Source organism: Octopus bimaculoides, chromosome 5 (genome assembly GCF_046866305.1).
Source record: "Octopus bimaculoides isolate indiv1 chromosome 5, ASM4686630v1, whole genome shotgun sequence".
In the NCBI taxonomy this organism is placed as follows: domain Eukaryota; kingdom Metazoa; phylum Mollusca; class Cephalopoda; order Octopoda; family Octopodidae; genus Octopus; species Octopus bimaculoides.
Genome location: NC_142932.1, coordinates 123689868 through 123711996, shown reverse-complemented (window position 1 = coordinate 123711996; position 22129 = coordinate 123689868). Strand labels below are relative to the sequence as shown.

Genomic DNA, 22129 nt, shown 5'->3' with positions numbered 1-22129 from the left:
TCGTTTGCCATTCAAGTAGATCGTTTTTGTTCCCCGAGATGGATACAGGTATTGGTGGCTTGTCTGATATCCCTTAGTGAAATTTGTTCCGACATCTTTTGAAGGTTATGGGATCTTGTTCTGCTTTGATTTGATGTGGGATAATGTCAAATAGAACAGGGTTTCTTATGGAAAATTGTGTTAGAGTGTATTTATGAGTTACGAGTGTGAATTATGTAAAGAGTGTATGACACGTAGCCCCATCCTTGGAGGAATTCTGAATTCGATGCAAAGATCTTTTAAGCAATGCTACTGCTATTTCTTCAATATTTTGTAAATAATACAGACGTTCACAGTAGTGCTGGCGAAAATAAAATTTCAATGTTTTAAGGCGGTTCCAATACACAATGTCAGTGATCCCTTTTATTTTACAAGTGATTTTTCGAATAATGGAAATACCAGTATTCTAGGTTTCGCGTTACAAAGAAGGAGAAAATAGAAATGATGACAGATTGCTCTCTAGACCGGAAAGTTCTGCGGATCCTGGATTCATCCTGCGTGTCATTTCGACTTTATTGTGGATGCGAGAACTCCGGCCGGTATTGTTGTTAAGAATCACTCTCAGTCGCGGATATATTGAATGCTGTGAGTAGTTCAACTGAAGGAAGTGAATAAGGTAGTTTGAGGGCATTTTCTGTTCCAAAGTGCCCGAGTTCAAATTGTCACTCATTTAACCATACGTTCATTTTATCCGCCCAAAGGCTTAGAGCATGCAAATCAGATTCGAAATTAATTTGGTATTCTTCTCCATTTATAATATTTCAAGCTTAGGGTCATCTACGAATATTTTTATTGGGCTCTGATTGATGACGCTTAACTCCATTTATGTAGACGATAAAGAAAAGCGGTTCTACAACAATCCCTTGGAGAAGATATGTGGTGATTTTTGTTGGTCTTGAGTCGATTTCATTTACCACAACATATTGGACGTTTGTTCATCGGAAAATACTTAATCCAGTGTAGTTTACCACGGGTTCCACTATTGGAAAATTTTGACAGGACGATGCTGTGGTCGACTTTGCTAAAATCAAGATATACAAATCATAGTTCGAACCTCTTTTCAAATCTTTAACGATATAATTGATGTGATATAAAAGCTTTGATAGGCAGTCTCTACCACTGCAAAGGCCATACTAACTGGAATGTAGATTATAGCTGTCCAGGAAGCCAATTATCCACTCTTTCAAATACATTCAAGCTATGGGAGGTCAGCGAGATTGGGTAATAATTAACTACAAGAGACCTGAAAGATTGGGATAAGAATATCCCAGGTGAATAGCCTGATCAAGATATGGGAGGTCAGCGAGATTGGGTAATAATTAACTACAAGAGACCTGAAAGATTGGGATAAGAATATCCCAGGTGAATAGCCTGATCAAGATATGGGAGGTCAGCGAGATTGGGTAATAATTAACTACAAGAGACCTGAAAGATTGGGATAAGAATATCCCAGGTGAATAGCCTGATCAAGATATGGGAGGTCAGCGAGATTGGGTAATAATTAACTACAAGAGACCTGAAAGATTGGGATAAGAATATCCCAGGTGAATAGCCTGATCAAGATATGGGAGGTCAGCGAGATTGGGTAATAATTAACTACAAGAGACCTGAAAGATTGGGATGAGAATACCCCAGGTGAATAGCCTGATCAAGATATGGGAGGTCAGCGAGATTGGGTAATAATTAACTACAAGAGACCTGAAAGATTGGGATGAGAATATCCCAGGTGAATAGCCTGATCAAGATATGGGAGGTCAGCGAGATTGGGTAATAATTAACTACAAGAGACCTGAAAGATTGGGATAAGAATATCCCAGGTGAATAGCCTGATCAAGATATGGGAGGTCAGCGAGATTGGGTAATAATTAACTACAAGAGACCTGAAAGATTGGGATAAGAATACCCCAGGTGAATAGCCTGATCAAGATATGGGAGGTCAGCGAGATTGGGTAATAATTAACTACAAGAGACCTGAAAGATTGGGATGAGAATATCCCAGGTGAATAGCCTGATCAAGATATGGGAGGTCAGCGAGATTGGGTAATAATTAACTACAAGAGACCTGAAAGATTGGGATGAGAATATCCCAGGTGAATAGCCTGATCAAGATATGGGAGGTCAGCGAGATTGGGTAATAATTAACTACAAGAGACCTGAAAGATTGGGATGAGAATATCCCAGGTGAATAGCCTGATTGTAAAGAATTCTTCGAGTGGTTGGCTTGAGGGTATGCAAGTTGATGTTTGAATTTCTTTCGGGTGGGTAGCAGGGAATCTATCAACGCATACCACAGAATAATGCTTGTATGACCGAATTTCAATAACCGAAACCAGGGTCTCTCAACCAATTTTTCCTATGGACCCATTTGAATCCTATTTTACTCAGTTGGGTCCTCTTAGCTATTCGTCGTTTAGAAAAGCAGTATTATATTTTATGATTAAATACTATTAAGAATTATATTAAATAATTGTAAAAATATCGTGTATTGCAGAAGTATTGGGTCATCCCATAAATAATGCGTTTTTTTTCAATTGCATGAAACAAGATTTGGAGGGGGACGGGATAAACTAGCTGTATCAACCTGCTATAAAATCACGTACGAAGTTTACCTTGTAGTTATTCTTAGTGCAAATTTTGAAGAGTACAGTTCGATTTTAACAGTTATTTGTTCAAAGCTATAATGGAAGTGACATAGGGACATATTCGTCAAAGCAAGGCAACGGAAACTGCGAGGAATATTAATGCAGTATATGGGGATCGGACAATAAGTTTAAACCAATGGTTACAGAAATTCCGAGCCGGAAACTACAGTCTAGAACACGGGTCTCATCCTGGAAGATCTGTAGAGCTCGACTAGTACTTCCTGCAAACTTTGCTGGAACAAAGTCTAATGGTAGATGTTGAGGAACAAGCAGAGAATCTTGTATTTGGTCATTCAGCCATTCATGGACACCAGCGCTAGAACAAAAATGGCCATCTTTGATTACAAGACGAACAGTGTTCTTCCATCAGGATAGAGGATGAGATTCCAAAGGCTGGAGGAGTTTCAATGAGAAACGATGCCCCACCTACCATATTCGTCGGACATTGCTCCAGCTGATTATCATTTATTCCGCAGTCTTCAAAATCATTTGAACGGAAAGAATATAAATTATGTAGACAAGGTCAGAACAGTACTGGTAGAGTATTTTTCGTCACGGACAAGCGAATTTTAGAAGAGGGACCTTGCAAGTCTACCAATAAATGGAAGGGCATCGTTGAAAATGAAGGCGAGTATATTTTAAATGAAAAAAAGAATTTGTTTATTCTAATTTTGAAAAATAAAAGAAGTATAAAAAAACGCCTTTTTTAAGGGATGACCCCAATATAACCAGTTTATTGAAGATAAATTTTAACGACAAAACATTGTATGGGTCCCCAAAAGCCACATGGAGTCCAGTTCAGAACTACTGTTCTAAACACTGATATGATATAAATGTGTTTCCGCTCTAGTAAACGGTAAATTTGTGTGTCTTGCATTTGAGAATTTAAGAATTAATAAATCTAATAATTTAAGAAAATTAACTCCGTAACCAGAATGTGTTTTCCCGACTGGAATAAATCGATGCTTTATAGCAACCAATAATTGCATATTCGAACATGACTTTAACTTTTGTCATATAAAATACATATAATTTGCTGTTGGAATGAGATACATTCAGCAGATATTGAAAGAATGCTCAACTAATACATTTCATTGCTGAACTCAGATATCATTCCAATATTACAATGATGATGTAGTTTCTCCTAATGTTATGACATAGTAATTGAACCTATGATATAATCATATTTCCGAATAATAACGTGGAAGTAAGAACGTGCACTTGTCCTGCACAAATTTATATGATATTTAATAAGCTAACCTGAGGGTAATTTAATGTAATAAAAAGCTCGTGATATGAATACCTATACATGTGAAGACAGTAATTATTTAGTGTGTATTATTTAATTTTGTTAAAACGTAGTAAATAAGACTGTATATGACATTCTGAATTGAAGTTCATAAAGTAATAAACGTGGATAGCAAATGTTATGTAGGAGTACGCAATATGCATATTTAGATATTCAGACGTTTGACGTCTTGAAGCACAAAGTGAGTTGAGATGATTCAATGCAAAAAAATAAAACGACTTCGACAAAGTGGAAAGGTTATTTATGATAATTGTTCCAATATCTCTGCAAGATACACACACACACACACACACACACACACACACATATATATATATATATATATATATATATATATATATATATATATATATATATATATATATATATATATATACATATGTACATATACGTATGTATATATGCATATGTATATATATATATTTTATTTCTTTATGGGTTCCAGCCAAGTGGCTGTGGTCATGCTGGAGCACCACCGTGATTTTCCGTCTTTATGCTGTGCTCTCTTCACGCTCCTTGCATGGCTCTTCTCCTCCACCTGATATAGTCCAATCAATACATACACACACACACACACACACACACATATATATATATATATATATATATATATATATATCTATATATATATATATATATATATATATATATATATATATATATATATATATATATATATATATATATATATATATATATATATATACACATATATATATATATATATATATATATATATATATATATATATATATATATATATATATATATATATATATATATATATATATACATATATACGTATATACGTTTATATATATATATATATATATGCATATGTGGGCACAGGACGTCACGAAACATGCGCAACAAAAACTTCGAAGCACGAGTACATGGAACATGAAATATTCTTTCGAACAATGAAAGACACAAATGGAAAACAAAAGAAATAACATAAAGAACGACACATATTGATATATAATAGATATACATATATGTGCGTGTGTGTGTGTGTGTGTGTGTGTGCGTGTATGCGTGCGTGCGTGTGTGTGTCTGTGTGTGCATTATCTCTTATTTGTTTCCTTCACTAGACTGCAGCCATGCTGCGGCATTAGCTTGAAGACTGTTCAATCGAACGAATCTACCCCTGTCCTTGTGTGTTTTTTAAACCTGGTACTTATTGTATAGATCTCTTATTCCGAAACTTTGAGTTACGGGGACGTAAACACACTAACACTGGTTTCTAGCGTTGGTGAGTAACACACACAGACACAACGTCACGCATAGACATTTTCACCTGGAGGATATATTTGAAGCTACTTGATCAATGGAGCAGTGGAACTGAACCCGGAACCATGTGGTTGTGATACAAGCTTTTTACCACTCTGTAAATATGTATACATTAATATGCCCATAATTATGAATATGTGGTTGGTTTAATTTACGTGCCGGATTTATTTAAAACTTAGATATACATGTTTCTGGTTCACACATATGAATATAATCATATATTTGGTAAGTTGCTGTTATACACAGCATCATTGGAAATATTGATGTTCTCTTAACCATAACGAGTATAATTTCGTTAACATTCACCGATACACAGATTACATAATATTTACTTGTAAATCCTCTGGAAGTATTCTTAATACATGTCTCTTTAACACTGATTAAATTCCAACGATATTCGGAGATCACTTCTTTTCAGTTAATGTATATACAGGATTATATTGTTGTGCGTGATTGCAAAGTTAATTTGCAAATTATATAGATGTGCAATAATGTTGGCGTCTCCTTACTTGTGATTTCTATAATCTACATCTTACACGAATATTATTTATATGTATTTAGACTAAACACTATAACTCTTTCTTAAAATGAATAAACAACGAAAATCGTATGGATTTATACCTCGAAATGGATACTTATTTTCTTCATGGTAAAGCGGCTTATGTCTTTGGAATAAAATTCACACTCAACATAAAAGTGCTATTAACAATATATTAATACATTAGCATTAGTTACAATGATATGTATTAGCAAGAGCTAAAAGAGGGACACGGTCAGGTGATTATGTGATGGGAGAGGTGAAGAGCTTGAGGGCTAGAGAGAATAGTATAAGAGATGAGAACCTGGAGATAGGTATTGCAACGGTTTTGTGTAGGATAGGTAAAAGAAGAGGCAAAATGAGATGAAAATAGCATGTGTTTTCTGAAGCGGGGTTGACATCCGTGTAGTTGTGTATCTCTATTGATAATTACATGTACGCATAGAAGATAGAATGTTTGATGACTAAATATGTCGATTGCTAGTTAAATGAAAGTGAAATACCCCTAAACAGCAAATAGCTTTGGATATTGTCATTTGATTCTACCAGGTATCCCTGCAGAAAAACTGTAGACACACTGTGTCTCTGAAATTATTTAGGGTATTAATTACTTTGTACCGAGTCTAGATGCCTATCCGTATTGTGAGAGTTAATAGATACATACGTGAACAGAAAGGAAAGAAGATATGATAGACAGAAAAATATTCAGACAAGTAGGTACGTAGGTAGGTAGGTAGGTACGTAGGTATTTAGGTAGGTAGGTAGGGAGGGAGGGAGGGAGGGAATTAGGTAAGTATTTAGATTGATCTATAGACACCACAGTATACAGATAGAAAAATAGATATATCTCATAGGTTTTCGAATAAATGTATTAAGATTTGTTAAAAACATTACCAACGTATACTAGCAGAATAATATTTCGGATAATGTTTTCGATTTTGTAAGGTTTGTTTACTTCTTGACGTAAAATGAAAAATAATCGATAACAACTCACAAAGTAGGAAATGTGACAATATATCTTTCAGAGATGTTGTTCCTTGCGATTGCACCATCAATACGGCCTATGTGAACTTTTACACCAACTCAAGATTGAAATGCTTCACAAAAGCATACAGTTCCGCCTAAAAATTTTCAGAACTACCATGGAATTACCACGAGAACTGCTAGAATTTAAAAGTATTATAATTATTGTTGTTGCTTGGTTGTTGTTATTAATTTTAAGACGAGAACTGTAGTGTACCTTGGAGGGTTTTTCTATGATTCTTTAAATTATGTTTTCAGATATATCAAAAATCGATTTCAGGTTTCTTCTCCTGGGGCTAATGTAAAACTGTATACATTTTAATGTGTATCAAGTCGAATATATACTTACGTCATACTTGTGCGCAGAAGTCTCTATGGGAATTATATGCATCATATTTATGATATAAGGACATACAATGAATTCGTAAATGAAATATAAATGAAAAATGTCAGAATATCTGCAACCAGAACATGCCGCTCCAATGCGCAAGCCTTTTCATTCTCATTGTCACCACAGAGAAAACTAGCAGTTGCTTTGTTCAAACGTGCATGTCTTCATTCTCTAAACCATTAGTGTTTACCAAAGATAAAAAATAAAATCTACTAAAGCTTTGCGCCAGTGACCATGTTAGAGAAGTTTACATGAGAATGCAGAGAACCGTAGTAGTTACAGCTTCTGTATTTCCGGCAATCCATCACACTTGGGTGATAGTACATCACCATCTATTCAAACGATGAAACGTTGATTTGAAGTAGATATGATCTGAAGTTCGATGACAAAGGAACAATTCGCGCAAGGCTGTAACAACCATGTTATCTTAGCGATATATGGACGCCTAAACCAAAAAGTCGGTGATGTGATTTTTAATAAGAGATCATATCTAGTCTGTGTTTTCATAATGCAACAAATATTGAGCGGAGGGGGTTTTCTGATTATTTAAAATCATAGAAACCAACTAAATATATTTTGCATTTGTTTCTGAATGTTTCAAAAATGTTGTCTGACAAATGAACCTAACCACTTAAGTTGTCCCATCCAGTATAACAGTTTTGTGTGTATTTAATAGTTAGCTAATGTAGTAACTGTAATATATTTCAGGATACCAAATAAAAAAGTGAGAAATACATAAATGAGCTCCTTAACATATTAGGTCTGATCAATAAGAAACTGGACTGTTGCCATAGCAACAAAGCTAAAGCACGCGGAGTAAAACCGCCGGTCACAGATGGACCTTGACCTCTACTGTGTATGTGCACTAAGTGTTAACCTTCTAGCTCACTTCTGATGTTTACAGCATTGCTTGGAAGGAAGGTGTGTAGTGTGTGATCGTCGCATTCGCCATGACAGAGAGAGTGAGAGAGAGTCGTCATGGTGATACCTGCTCAGAAACATACGCAAAGTTAGAGAAAGTGTAAGGAGAGGAGTGTATGAGCCACACACAAGTGTATGAGTGGTTCAGACGTTTCCAAGATAGCTGAAAAAATGTCCATTTTGACGAACGTTCTGGGAGACCCACAACCAGCAGGATTGAGAAAAAACATTGCAGATGTGCGTGCAGTTGTGGAAGGAGAAACCGTTGAATCACCATCCGTGAGCTATCAGAGGATGTGCAGATTAGTTACGATTCAGTTCAGTCCATTATCATTGAAGACTTGGTTATGAGACACAATTCTGCCAAGTTTGCACCAAAACTGCTTTCAGCTGACCAAAAAGACACTCGGGTTTCTGTTGCACAATGTTTCCCTGATTGTGTCGAGAACGATGAAAACGATGAAAACGTCCTGAAAACTTTGCGTACGACTCTAAGCAGGTATCTGATGCACATTCACTGCTCAACTCCTACTGTCATATTCAATGCGACGATCACACGCTACACACCTTCCATCCCAGCACTGCTGTAAACAGGGGGAGTGAGCTAGTACGTTAAAACTGAGTGCGCATGCACAGCAAAGTTCAAGGTCAATCTATGCCAAGCAGCCGTGGCTTCGTTATTATGGGAACAGTCCGGATACTTATTGATCAAACTACGTTCAATAAATAAAATGCAAATATATTTTAACACCAGTGTCTGAATATAAATATCTTTCCTGTAGTTTTCAAAACATCATGCTGGATATGTACAAATAGAAAATGTTTCCATACATTACATTTCACAATCCGGAATGTAAGCAGGTGGATGACATTGGAGAAGACCACTAATCTGTGGTGAAACTAGCAAATACTTTTGAACAAAAAAACAAGTGGATATATTCAATGCTTCAGGCTGGTGACTTCCGGCATTCAGTCTTTGTTATTACATGTAACATGTCGAAAGATGATTTAATATGATTACCTAAGGCGCAGGAGTGGCTGTGTAGTAAGTAGCTTATTTACCAACAACATGGTTCGCGTTCAGTCCTACTGCGTGGCACCCTGTGAGTGGATTTGGTAGACGGAAACTGGAAGAAGCCTGTCATATAAATATGAGGTTGCGTTTCTGTGTTTGTCTCCCTCCTCCATCGCTTGACAACCGATGTTGGTATGTTTAGGTACCTTTAACTTAGCGGTTCGGTAAAGGAAACCGAGGGCCGCTTTGTTCAACTGAAACAAGTATAACAATAAAACAATAATTCTTTATGACGTCAGTGACATTCTTAACACATAAGTTGATCGTAGTGTTTGTTGGGATGTCCCTCGAAGGAGAAGCGGTTGACGTCGTTTTCTCTCAGCTGAGAATGTCCAAATGTAAGTGGATTTGTAATATAGATATAAATGTATACGATACATCTAGAATATATAATTCTGAATGGTAGAAATAAATGTTTTAAATACATTCTAGATTTGAATTCCACTTAGGCTTAAACTTTGCGACATCCTTTGAAACACCCTGCAGAGAGAGAGAAAATTTACGGTGCCGGAGCAAAAGTTGAACAGGTTTGATATAATTTATTATTTGGTAAACTTATATTGCATCGTATGCATATTTTGGAAAGCAGGTTTTAGATATTCTACATAAGAAACCGTTGTTCACAAATGGTAATTATGTTTTTAGAATCAAGTAGCAAATCATTTCCTTTCCTTATCATTCGTTTTCATCATCTTCGTCATCTTCCACGCACTCTCTTCTTCTTCTTTTTCTTCTTCTTCTTCTTCTTCTTCTTCTTCTTCTTCTTCTTCTTCTTCTTCTTCTTCTTCTTCTTCTTCTTCTTCTTCTTCTTCTTCTTCTTCTCCTCACCGTTTTCCTCCTCCTCAGCCCTCGTTCTTCTTTTACTGTCAGTTTTGCAAATAATAATTGTTTATTTTTGTTATTTTTCTTTAATATTCATTTTAGTTACTCGTTTCCTATTTAAGCAAAAAGAAAAAAAAAAGTTAATTTCCGGTGCTTTTGTTTCAAGATTCCCAAATGATTTCCAAAAGAAGAAATATTTACAGCATCTAAATATTACATTTTAATATTTTATCTTATGATTTGATAGCGTGTATTTGCATTTCATGGTATGAACTTACATTACAGATGCACAAATATATACATATCTATGTGTATGTGTGCATGTGTGTGCATGTGCGTGTGTATGTGTTCGTGTGCGTGCGTACGTGAACGCGCATGTGTGTATGTATAGGTATGTACTGATGTGTTTAGCAAATGAAACTATCTCCGATTCTCTATCTTCTTATCCCAGTCTCGTTCTCAGTGTTACTCCCAATTGCTTGAGAGAATTTTACCTTATGCTTGCAAACGACCCCCAGCACGGCGGGCGTGACATCGATGCGCCTTTCTCCACTCACAAAATTTACTGCCGGTTCCTCGGAGAGTTTTAGGATGGATAGGGGCGAACAGCATACAGATTTTGTGATGGACGAATTTAAGAGCTAGATTTCATAAGAGTCATTAAAGGTACATAGACATTGAGTGAGTGTATGAAACAAAAAGCAACAGACACAAAGAGATATTCATTCTCAAATACACATAAATATGCTTAATTTCCGCATCCTGATCTATTTCATTCTGGTCTTTCAAAGCTGTGTCTGAATATTAATATTCTTATATTAATTTCTACATTTTCTATTGAAAATGCAAGGCTATCTTTTATATTTCTACTATATTGATACTATGCAGAATTGTATTATTTCTATGTGAATAGTATACAAGGACACACGCCTCCAGATATATGGATACATAAGTGTGTGTGTGCGTGCATGCTAGGTATGTCTTTCTTTTTTGAATGAAAGCGAATTATTTCTTCCTTGCTTCCGGTATTATTGGTAGACAAACATCCGTTTCCGTAGCTTTTCATCTGGCGGCCGAAAACGAGCCTTTCTGCTTATTTCCATGCAGGGATATGTGTAAGTTCATACGCATATGTTTCGAATGTTTAAATATATATATATATATATATATATATACAAACACACACATACACACTAATATGCACACACACACACACACACATATATATATACATACGTACATACATATACATATACATACATACATATATATATATATATATATATATATATATATATATATATATATATATATATATATATATATATATATATATATATATACATATACATACATACATTCATTCACAATTCTAAATGATTAATATAGATATACGGTTAATATGAGTGTGTTTGTAGGTTCTGTAAGTAGGTTGTTATAAAAGTACAGGAATTAATGAGAGTAAAATGGCTGCGTATGTTGGGATTGATACATGTATGTATATACATATGTATGTACATTAGCGCAAGATAAATATAAGTGTATATATCCGTGTGTGTGCAAGAAAATGTGTTGGTTTTCTAACTTCTCTTAATAACGTGAAAACTAACGATAATAAAGTCCATAGTAGTGATACCAAATATCTAAAATGAAATCTGCAAAGTGCCAAATTTTAGTACGTTACTGAGATGAAGAAGTGAGGAGATGTCATACGTTTTCTTTTGATGTGAAACCATGGTAAGCACAGAAGTATTTAATAGATAAAATTTATCTTTTTATGACATTGTTATCCTTGAATCTTTATTCTCGTGTTTCCTAAAATTCCAGTCGGCGCTGATGGGTTTGCGGTTTAAATCTGAATGAGTATGGTAATTCTTCGTTCTTTGTTTTGTTTCTCTTTGAAACGCAGTCGTGCTAATTGAGACAAATGCATGAGTCGCAATGTCTGTCGGCCTATGTCATCCATTATGCGGAATGTAGGTCCTATTTCGAAGAACCGTCGACACGCTGAGGAATCTCTACACAAAATGTTTCTTTAGAACAGCATGTGTAAACGATTATATATATATATATATGAACACATATCTTTTGTCTCTTATTTGTTCCAATCATTGAGCTGCGGCCATGCTCTAGCAGTGATATAGAGCAAATAAGCATCATTATTTTTTTAAGGCTTGGTATTAATATTCATTCTATCGGTCTTATATGCCGAACCGGTAAGTTAAGGGACGTAGATATACGACCACTGGCTGTCAAGCCGTGGTGGAGTTAACAAACCGCGCGCGCACACCAACGTACCCACACCTCCCCATATATATATATATATATATATATATATATATATATATATATATATATATATATATATATATATATATATATATATATATATATATATATATATATACGAAGGGGTTCTTTCAGTTTCCGTTTACCAGATCTACTCAGAAGCTTTGATTGGTCTGAGGCTAGAATAGAAAACACCTGACTAAGGTGCTGCACAGTGGGACTTACCTGAAACCTGGTGGTTCTAACCAAAGTGCCACGCCTACGTCTCTATCAGTCGATGAGGATTCAGAAAGATGTACAATTATTGAACAGACGACATGTCAATGGAATTTCAGTTCTTTTTCTCGGTTACCTCATGCTTTCAAAAAACGCATTTAGCCTCTTCTACAATTTTTCAGTCTTTAGAAGATAATGTTTTCAAAGAAATGAAACAAATTCAAATAATTCTCGTTTTGGAATATATTATTCATTGTGAAATTCGTTTAACATATCGAAATATCTATCAGTACTTCGTTGCAAATTGTTTCAGAAAAATATAAAAAATAGTATCGTATGCACAAATATTTTCATGCGTGTTATTTCCTGAGCTTGTGTATGCAGCGATTGGGCAGTTTACAATCGTATAAGAGATTGGAACCGTTGGAAAATTGCAAAAACTCAATTACCAAATGGATATCCCTTGAAGCAGGTCATTTACACTTAGCAAAACACTAGCTATACAGCACTGTAATTACAGCGTAACCAAAACACCGTGGTTGACTAGTCAAAGTATCTGCAGGTATTTCCATACGAATTTGCCGGTAAACTGTGTGTGAATATCTGACATGCTGTATTACCATTCTTAAAAATATGGTGACATGTGATACCATCTTGAAGGTAAAAATATATAATGGGGGCATTATTCAGTACTAGTATTGCTACAAATAAGAGTAAAAAAACAGCTCACAACCTCAATAACGCACCGTCTTATTTAGTGCCAAGGGAGGCAAGCTCCTTAAGCACCGGGCATAGCCAGATCACTAGTGATTTCGCATTTACGTTAATGCTCGTCAGTGGCTCTCATATACATAGAAAGGGTAAAGACCCACTTCGTTCATTAATGACTACGAGATTGCACCTCAAAAGTTACCCTCCGAGACCAGCAGTCACCCATGCATACCGGCCTCCCCTCTCCACACCACCGATGTTATCAAAGGGAAAGGCAAAGGGGCCGATACGGATTAGCACCAGTGACGTCGTAACTCATTTCTACTCTTGAGAGAACTGGAACAACGTAAAACAAATTGTGTTGCTCAAGACTATAACGCACAGCTCGGTCCGGGAATCCAGCTGACTCATTTATGATAGAACCAGCGCTGTAACCACTGAGCCATGCACCTTCACACACACGCGCAGATATATGAAAATGAAAATGAACAATAAAGTTACGTGAGAATAATCTCTAAAAAATGGTTTATGTATACAATGTTGGAATAGGTATTTCGCATCGATTTTAAATACGTACGATGCCCTTCATCATTACTGTTCGTAGTTAAAGGATGTATCTAATAATCTGCACTTCCAGCATCCTTTTCACCATCGAGATGCAAATATTTGGCTATTGCACAATCCAATAGATTTGGCAATTATCATTCGCTTTCTTGTCCGATAATAATGCCACCCTATATTTAAATGCATATGCTAAGTAATAATCCTTACATCAGAGGTACTGATTCAGACTATAGCTTTACTGAGTACAATCTTTATCCATCGCCCAGCCATTTAAATCATTTCTTCCTGGTTGTAATGTTAAATGATTTAATGATTGTTACATCGATGGTGAATGGTCACTAAGCACTGAAAACCATTCCTAATAGAAGGAATAATTATAGATGACTGTACTTCTGGATGAGTCTCAACTTAGAATTAAATATTTTTTTTATTCAATGCAATCTATTCTCATGTGTAAATCGCTTGTCATTCAAAATATTATAAACGACTGATCTGAATCGAATTGCCACCGAAAAAATATATTTGGCTTCTTATCCTTTCGAAAACAAATAATTAATGAATCCCTTATGGTCTGAGGCCAATCCACACTGCCGCTTTTCTCCTCATTCTCTCTCTCCCTCTCATGTGTACACTGTGCTATCTTATTTCTCTACTGCCCACAAGGGACTAAACATAGAGGGGGCAGACAAGGACAGAATAAAGGATTAAGTCGATTATCGGGGGAGGGTGCCAGTCAATTATATCAACTCCAGTGCACAACTGGTGCTTATTTAATCGACTTCGAAAGGATGAAAGCCAAAGTCGACCTCGGCGGGATTTGAATTCAGAACGTAACGGCAGACGAAATACCGCTAAGCATTTAGCCCGACGAGCTAACGTTTCTGCCAGCTCGCCGCGTTGTCGTGTCGTTCGCAAAAACAGACTCAATAGATAGCAGTGTGGTAGCTGCTCTACTAAGTACGTCACTCCGAACGGCAAGTTGAGTAGTATGCAAGCGATCCTTTTCGTCTCGATCTCTTTTGCTATCTTGACTAACGAGAGACAAGTCACAATATTTATATGCCATCCGGTGATGAAGCGCATGCTTGAAATATCAATGTTACTGTTGTGTATTTGCTTTTGCAAGAGTCCTGATGTGCAATCGTGTGTTGAAACAGATATTGTTATATGCTTTAGCATGAATTTTTACCAGCATGTCTCTCGACAATTGTTCAGATGAAAACTGTGTTTAATGTCCTACATATTTGAACCTCATAAGTGAATCAATACCTCACATCAATGCCAATGAACTAGGATCGAAAGTAGAGTTCTATCAATAAGATCAATGATATAAATTCAATCAAGGCTGACCGGATATTCGAAATTGCTTGTTTTCTTTTTAATTTCCTACTTTATTTGTAAATTCATTCGATATTACACAACGAAGCCTCTAGTTGAGATAGTGATGCAGGAGTTAAGCCATACTTAATTCTCTACTGCTTTATCTGGTTTGCTTCAATTTGTTACCCACACATGAAAGAAATACTGGAGATGGCTCTTTTGTAGTGATGTAGAAGCCATAATGAAAAATGATATTATATTTCATAACGAGATTTAATTTAATTTAAAACTTCCTATACTGCAGAAACGGAAGCAACATGCTGTTACATCGTTTAATGCAGGAGTGTCTGAGGTAATGTATCTGGTGGTGATATAGTGGTAGTAATGTTTGTTTTAATATCGATGATAAATAAGTGGTGTTGTTTCTACTTATGGCTTCGAAGTTTGGAGAGGGAGATATATGACAAAGGGTGTGGTTATATGTTTTGGTGGGTGAAGGCTGTATGGTAGGTAGTCACTGTTAGACTGCAGCATTATGCCTCAGCGTGTTTGTGATAATTGAAATTCTGAAGTAAAACCTGTATTGAATAAAGTAGTAAATGGAATAAAACAAAACTACATTTCATAAGAGACAATTCAAAAAGAAATTAGCGCCCTTCCTATTCACACAAAATACAGAAAAAATAATTTCGAATAGAACGTATAAAGTCATACAGAATTTAATGATTCAATTAATTTTACATCTGTGCAATGCCTATAATAATATTTGGTCAATAAGCTTTTCAACAGCAATTTCCGATCCATAATTATCAAATGCATTTAATTTTCCTAGGTGTGATTTCTGTTTGTTTGTTCCCTCGTTTTGTTCGTTCTGCCATTTTAATTGTATATTTGTTTGACATTTTAAAAATGTATGTGCCTATTTATGTATATATTTCTGTTTTATTTACAAAAATGAAATCGCAAAATCAAGTTATTAACAGTAGTATAGAATGATGTTTGCTGAATCACGCACGAGTGGTTGCTTCCTTAAAGTTCGTTACCTATAATAATACATTTTCCTTTTGTTTATATACATTTTTGCAATGATGTTGTTTTCTATAGTTTGCACAATAAGCGGATACTATTCACTCCCCTGTGCAGGTATTCTCTTATATATGGTATTTTACACTCTCCTATACACCTCTCTACCTAACACTGGGTTATACAGCATCGCACACTATTGGCAAAATTGTTCCTCCAATGCTTCTATATATTTTTTGTCCATGTCTATTCATTCTAATCTGTTTCATATTTCCCTCCCAATCTCTCACGCTCTGTCTCTCTATTCAATAAGTCTTTGTCCTTTGCTTTGCAATTGAACAAGTATGTGTGTTTATTCTTCAACATTTTTTTTTTCATTCAAGCATTCATTCATTCTGGACAAAATCTGTGTCTAAGATACCTGATTATCAACATCTTTTTTCTCTAATCCATTATAAGTTTAACAATAGCCGCGTCACTCAGATTCTTGACTCTCTATCTTTAACGGACACACAAAGAAAACCATCACTTGCCTTCTATGACTGACTCCCGATCTAATTTACTACACTTTAACAAATTATTATGATTATTATTATCAGTATTAATGTTATTATTATTATTCAGTAGTTTTAATTTTATAACGTGCTTTCACTTCACTACCGAGCGCAGCTCTGTGTGCCTTGGGTATGTGCTATGGTTTGCTGTGATGCTCTTATGGTTACTGTATTGAAAGTCTTTTGCGTAGAACGTGTGCCGTACCCAGTAGTGCAATTTTCTGTATGTTATATATATTTGTAAGTCCTGCTATTTTTGTTATGTATTTGTCTGAATATTTTTTTTATTATACCTAAGGCACCTACTATGACAGGAATTGTTTCTGTTTTTAGATTCTACATTCGAGTTACCTCTATTTCCAGGTCTTTGTATTTCGAAAGTTTCTCCATTTCTTTTAGGGAAACGTTGTCATCTGCTGGTATTGATACATCAATTCGAAAGCATTTTTTCCTTCATGATCTTTGACAACTATATCTGGCCAATTGACCTTAATTTCTCTCTTCTGTGTGTATTGGCATATCCCAGAGTATGGTTATTATTATTATTATTTTATGTTTGACTTTCGTTTTGCATTTGTACAAGTTGGATCCAAGTCTCACCCAGAGACCTCAAGAGACAACAAGTTAGAAGTTCATGTAGGTGTTATGCCTAGGGTACCATATATTTGGATTTGTACAGTCTTGATCTAGTGAATGTTTAAGAAACCATAAGAAAATTATGTGATTGCTTTAAAATTTGAGGTCACATAGACAGTATTTTACGTAGGATATGGGCAGTTCCCATGAGCACTATCTTTTGAACTTCAGCCATTTTGGGGTTTCCTGGTATCTGAGCTAGGTAGTAATCAGCCCGTTTCGCTGTCATTCCCAGGGCACGTATGACAATAGGTATTGTTTTCGTCTTCAGATTCCACATTTTGCTAATTATTATTATTATTATTATTATTATTATTATTATTATTATTATTATTATTATTATTATTATTATTATTATCATTATTATCATTATTATTATCATTATTATTATTATCATTATTATTAGTATTATACACTCAATGGAAAAGTATTTTAACATCGGGTCAACAACAAGTAACGTTGGATGCCAAAAACGCTGCACTTAGATTACAGCAAGCAACCTTAGATGCCAAGAACCCTCCTAAGTCTCCTAACTGTCCCTAATAACACTGTTTTCTGCAGCTCTACTAAACTGGGTTTTATGCCTATTTCTTCTATCCATCTTTTCAGATATTTAAGGATAGTTCCCAACGCACATATTAGTACTGGGATACATTTTACCTGCCCTGGCCAATTCAATAGCTAGTTCCTAGTACTTAGCTATTTTCCGTATACTTCTCTTTTCTGTATACTTCTTATATTAAGCCAATATAAAGCGTTCGCTCTCTACCTTTAGCTCTGAGCTCCGTAGCCACTGACGGGTGTGATTTTGGTCTACATCAGCTTGTTTGTTACAGGCCACAGTTTTTGCCATGCAAAGGCTTTTGTTCCCACCTATCAGCCAATTGTTCAAACGCATTTTGCTTTGCTATTGATTTCACCTTCTTTGCAACTATGGATGCAGCACTTCCATCATACTGTTCAACATGGATATTATGCATAAACTTACTTGAAAATATGTTGCTCTCCTTAATAACAGAATGAAGCAGTTTTACATATTTCATGGTTTTCAACGGACTTTAGCATCCAGTCGTTAGATGTTACAAGACATTTTGCTAGTCCAATTGTGGTGGCTTTTAGGAGATTTCAAATAGGAACAAGCCTCGACCTCCTTGAGCTCTGGGTAGGCAAAGATGATATGCGTTTGCTTTTGGGTGGTGCATCTTATTGCAAATCAATCATGACTAGTTTTATATTCTACAAGTGCAGAATATAAAACCTCATTGTGTGTGACGTTAGCATAATAGTTCCGGATGAAAAGATACTGATCTTGAGGCATTAGCTTGATAGTTCCGGTTGAGCAACTACTACTACTACTACTACTACTACTACTACTACTAGTAGTAGTAGTAGTAGTAGTAGTATTTTTATTATTATCTTCATCATCATCATCATTATTAAGACAGCGAGCTGGCAGAACTTTTAGTGCGCCGGTCAAAGTGCATGTCGGCATTTCGTCCGTCTATATGCTTTGAGTTCAAATTCCGCCGAGGTCATTACCTTTCATTCTTTCGATGCTTCGTTATGATTCATATTATTATTATTATTATTATCATTATTATTATTATTAGTAGTAGTTGTTGTTGTTGTTGTTGTTGGAGCAGTAGTAGTAAATTCGTTCACACACAGAAATCTATAACAAGTAAAACGCGTAAACAACAATTTATTCAAACACAGTTCATTAAAATTATGTTAGCAGCTCCCAATACCTGATTCGCATTCTTAATTAAATCTAAATACATTGATGAATCGCACAAGACATTTACTAATACAACACAATTTCTTTACGTGCCACTTTTTTCTATAATACCTTTCTTTCTTTCATTGTATATATGGATTTGTTTGTATATATATATATATATATGTGTGTGTGCATGTGTGTGTGCATGTGTGCGTGTGTGAATATATATATATATATATATATATATAATATAAATGATATATAAATATATGCATATATCCATACATATATGTACATACCTACATCTATATGTTTACATACCTTCATATATGGGTACAGGACATCAAAAAAACAACTTTAAACGCGATGAGAAACGAAAACATAAAAACGAAAACAAAAACGAACTTTGTTCATACAACGAAAATAACAAATAAAGAAACGAGACATGCAATATAAAGTGTATACCCCTTCGTCAGTTGTCTCTGTTTCATCTACTTCTCGTTTCGAAGGCAAGGGCAATACGCGACTTCGTTGGAACAGTCCTTCCCGCAAAGCAAATTAGATAAAATTTGGGATATTTTGCGGAGGGTGAAAGTGTTAACAAGAACAGGACAGGGAGAACAAGACATATTATCATATGATCGAACGCCTCGGAACCTTTTCCAAATAAGTTTTATATATATATATATATATATATATATATATATATATATATATATATATATATATATATATATATATATATATATATATAGTGGAGGCGCATGGGATATTGGGATATGATACGACATTCAAAGGCAATCTGGATTCATTTTAAGCCTTTGCCGCCTTCTTTTCGTTCTAGGTAGAGGTGATCTACGTCACAGTTGATGTGAAAATTGTGTGTCGTTTACTATTTTCCGGGTTTTCACATGAATGGATCGGATCTCTTTAAGCGTTCAATCAAGTAGCCCAAATGGTATGAGTACAGGCACTGTGAAAACACAGGTTTACTGAATGTAGAGAGTTACAAGGTCCAAAGTTTCTTCATTCGGTTGTAAATTCTTTACTGGTACGTTTTTGGTTACAGGTGCCTTTGTAAGATGTTTTCACTCACCCCAACGTACCTGTAACATTACTTCATAGATACAAGGTAAACAGTTAAGTCATTGATGAAGATGTTAGTCTGTTTTAAAGTTTTCTCCCTTTTCACACCCATATAGCAACATTTATGACCATACTTCATCCCTACATCCTTTGAGATTGTTGTAACCAGGTCAAAGGTCTGGTTCATCTCATACGTATCCTTTGCATATAATTTCAAGTCATCCACCAATAAACAGTGTGTAAGTTTGATGTTTCTATTTAATTGTGAACCAGTGAGATTCCCTTCAGACTTCCTTAACATGAATGACGAAGGGTTTACAGAAAATATAAACTACATCACAGAAAGTCTGTCCCCTTGGAATATAACACTGTTGTACCGTATTCTATCAGTGACTATACAATCTCTCCTTGTATTTAACTTCAAGATAGTGGCCTACGAGGAAGTCAGGTCAGCTATGGGATGGACTATGCTCACTCAAACTTTAGCATGTCAAAGGTCTTCTAGTATCCATAAGTGGTTAACAGATTCAAAGGCTTTTTTGTAGTCCAATATCACATTGAAATGAGATTCCTACTCTGCTCTCAAACATCTGACATTACAGTTTTGTTTATTAACAGTTGCTCGGCTCATCCCTAAACTCCCTTCATCTCAGCTTCTTGTTCTGCTGTGATGGTGTTATTACTTTAACAATGGCGGTGCATCAGCATGTCCGCAGCTCTCAGCTGAAACTACATTAAAAAAATGATGTTGGAGGAAGGGGTTTAAACATGCTCTCTATATTTTATACTTTAATATCTGGCATGCAATTGTCCGGTAGGTTATACATGTGGGTGGTTATACACTTAGGGTTCAATTTTGTTTCTGCCAGAGCTAACATGTATGCTATGCTGCTGTTCCCATTGAGAGCTTGGTTGCCAAGATTTGGTCGGTAGAAATTATCTTCTACCAGTATCCAACAATCAAGCCTATTTTAGGTACTATTCTATCCTGAATTTTCCCAATCACAATTACAACAGCATCACCATGAATGGTGTGTGTATTGGATGTAATGCATGGACAGTATCTGCTTTGAAATTCTTTCAGCCGCAGAACATCTTGGTTAAACTCTTTCTCTTCACTCCCGATTTTCCTCCAGAAAGACTATATATTCTCGTGAATGAGCTTCTGTGATGTTCATTGCTCCTCCTCTCATATCTCCGCACACTGCTGCCTGGTTCCGGTTAAATTCTTTGCTTATTTCTTTACTCGGGATTATTCTATTCTGTTGTCGGAGTTTCTCACTGACTGCTTTTAGCTCCTGTTTGAGGTGAGGTTGATCAGCTTGCAAGCGAGCGTCCTCCGTTTGCTATCTCCAAACATCACTTCTATCTCCTACATTTTCTTTTGGTGAGACGTGTTGTGATTTGCTTATTTGCATGCAATAAGCATAATCACATGGTTGATGGTCTCCCGTAAATCAGTTATCTTTTTTTCTATCTTCAAAACCCATGATGGCAATTTCTTCGTTGTTTCGGTTTTCTTCACTTTTTACAAGAGTAGAAACTGCATATAGACAGGAGTTAATCTTCAAGAATGTGGGTTCATTACGCTGCTGTAAATCCTCCTCTTCGTTAACAGCTTTTAATACCGTGTCTAGTGGTTTTCTACTTACTCTGGTAGAAAAGTTATTTTTTATCGCAAACTTTCAGTAAGGGCACATTTCACCGGCATATAAACCCGACTACTACTACTACTACTACTACTACTACTACTACTACTACTACTACTACTACTACTACTACTACTATAATCGGTTGTGCCTACTATTTAACCATAGTCGTAGTAGGGGAACAGTGATCAGTTACTTGCGCCAGTAATGTAGTTTGGCTGGCAGGCACTATGGAATCTGTTGGAATGTCAGAACCTGCGAAATTACGTGGTGCTTTTACATCATTCACGTTTCCGTTTATAATGTTGGAA

The 22129-nt window shown here is 35.6% G+C and overlaps 1 long non-coding RNA gene across 2 annotated transcripts in view; it reads left to right on the top strand.

Moving 5' to 3' along the window:
* Positions 1 to 9481: 9481 nt before the first annotated feature.
* LOC149135848 (uncharacterized) overlaps positions 9482 to 22129 on the top strand; it is a 98189-nt gene continuing 85541 nt past the window's right edge. The window contains exons 1-2 of one of the 2 annotated variants that reach the window (XR_016241805.1): positions 9482 to 9566; positions 9678 to 9755. This is a non-coding gene — a long non-coding RNA (uncharacterized LOC149135848). Of the gene's footprint in view, positions 9567 to 9660; positions 9756 to 22129 lie in introns of both variants that reach the window. The other variant, XR_016241806.1, reaches the window with a different exon arrangement.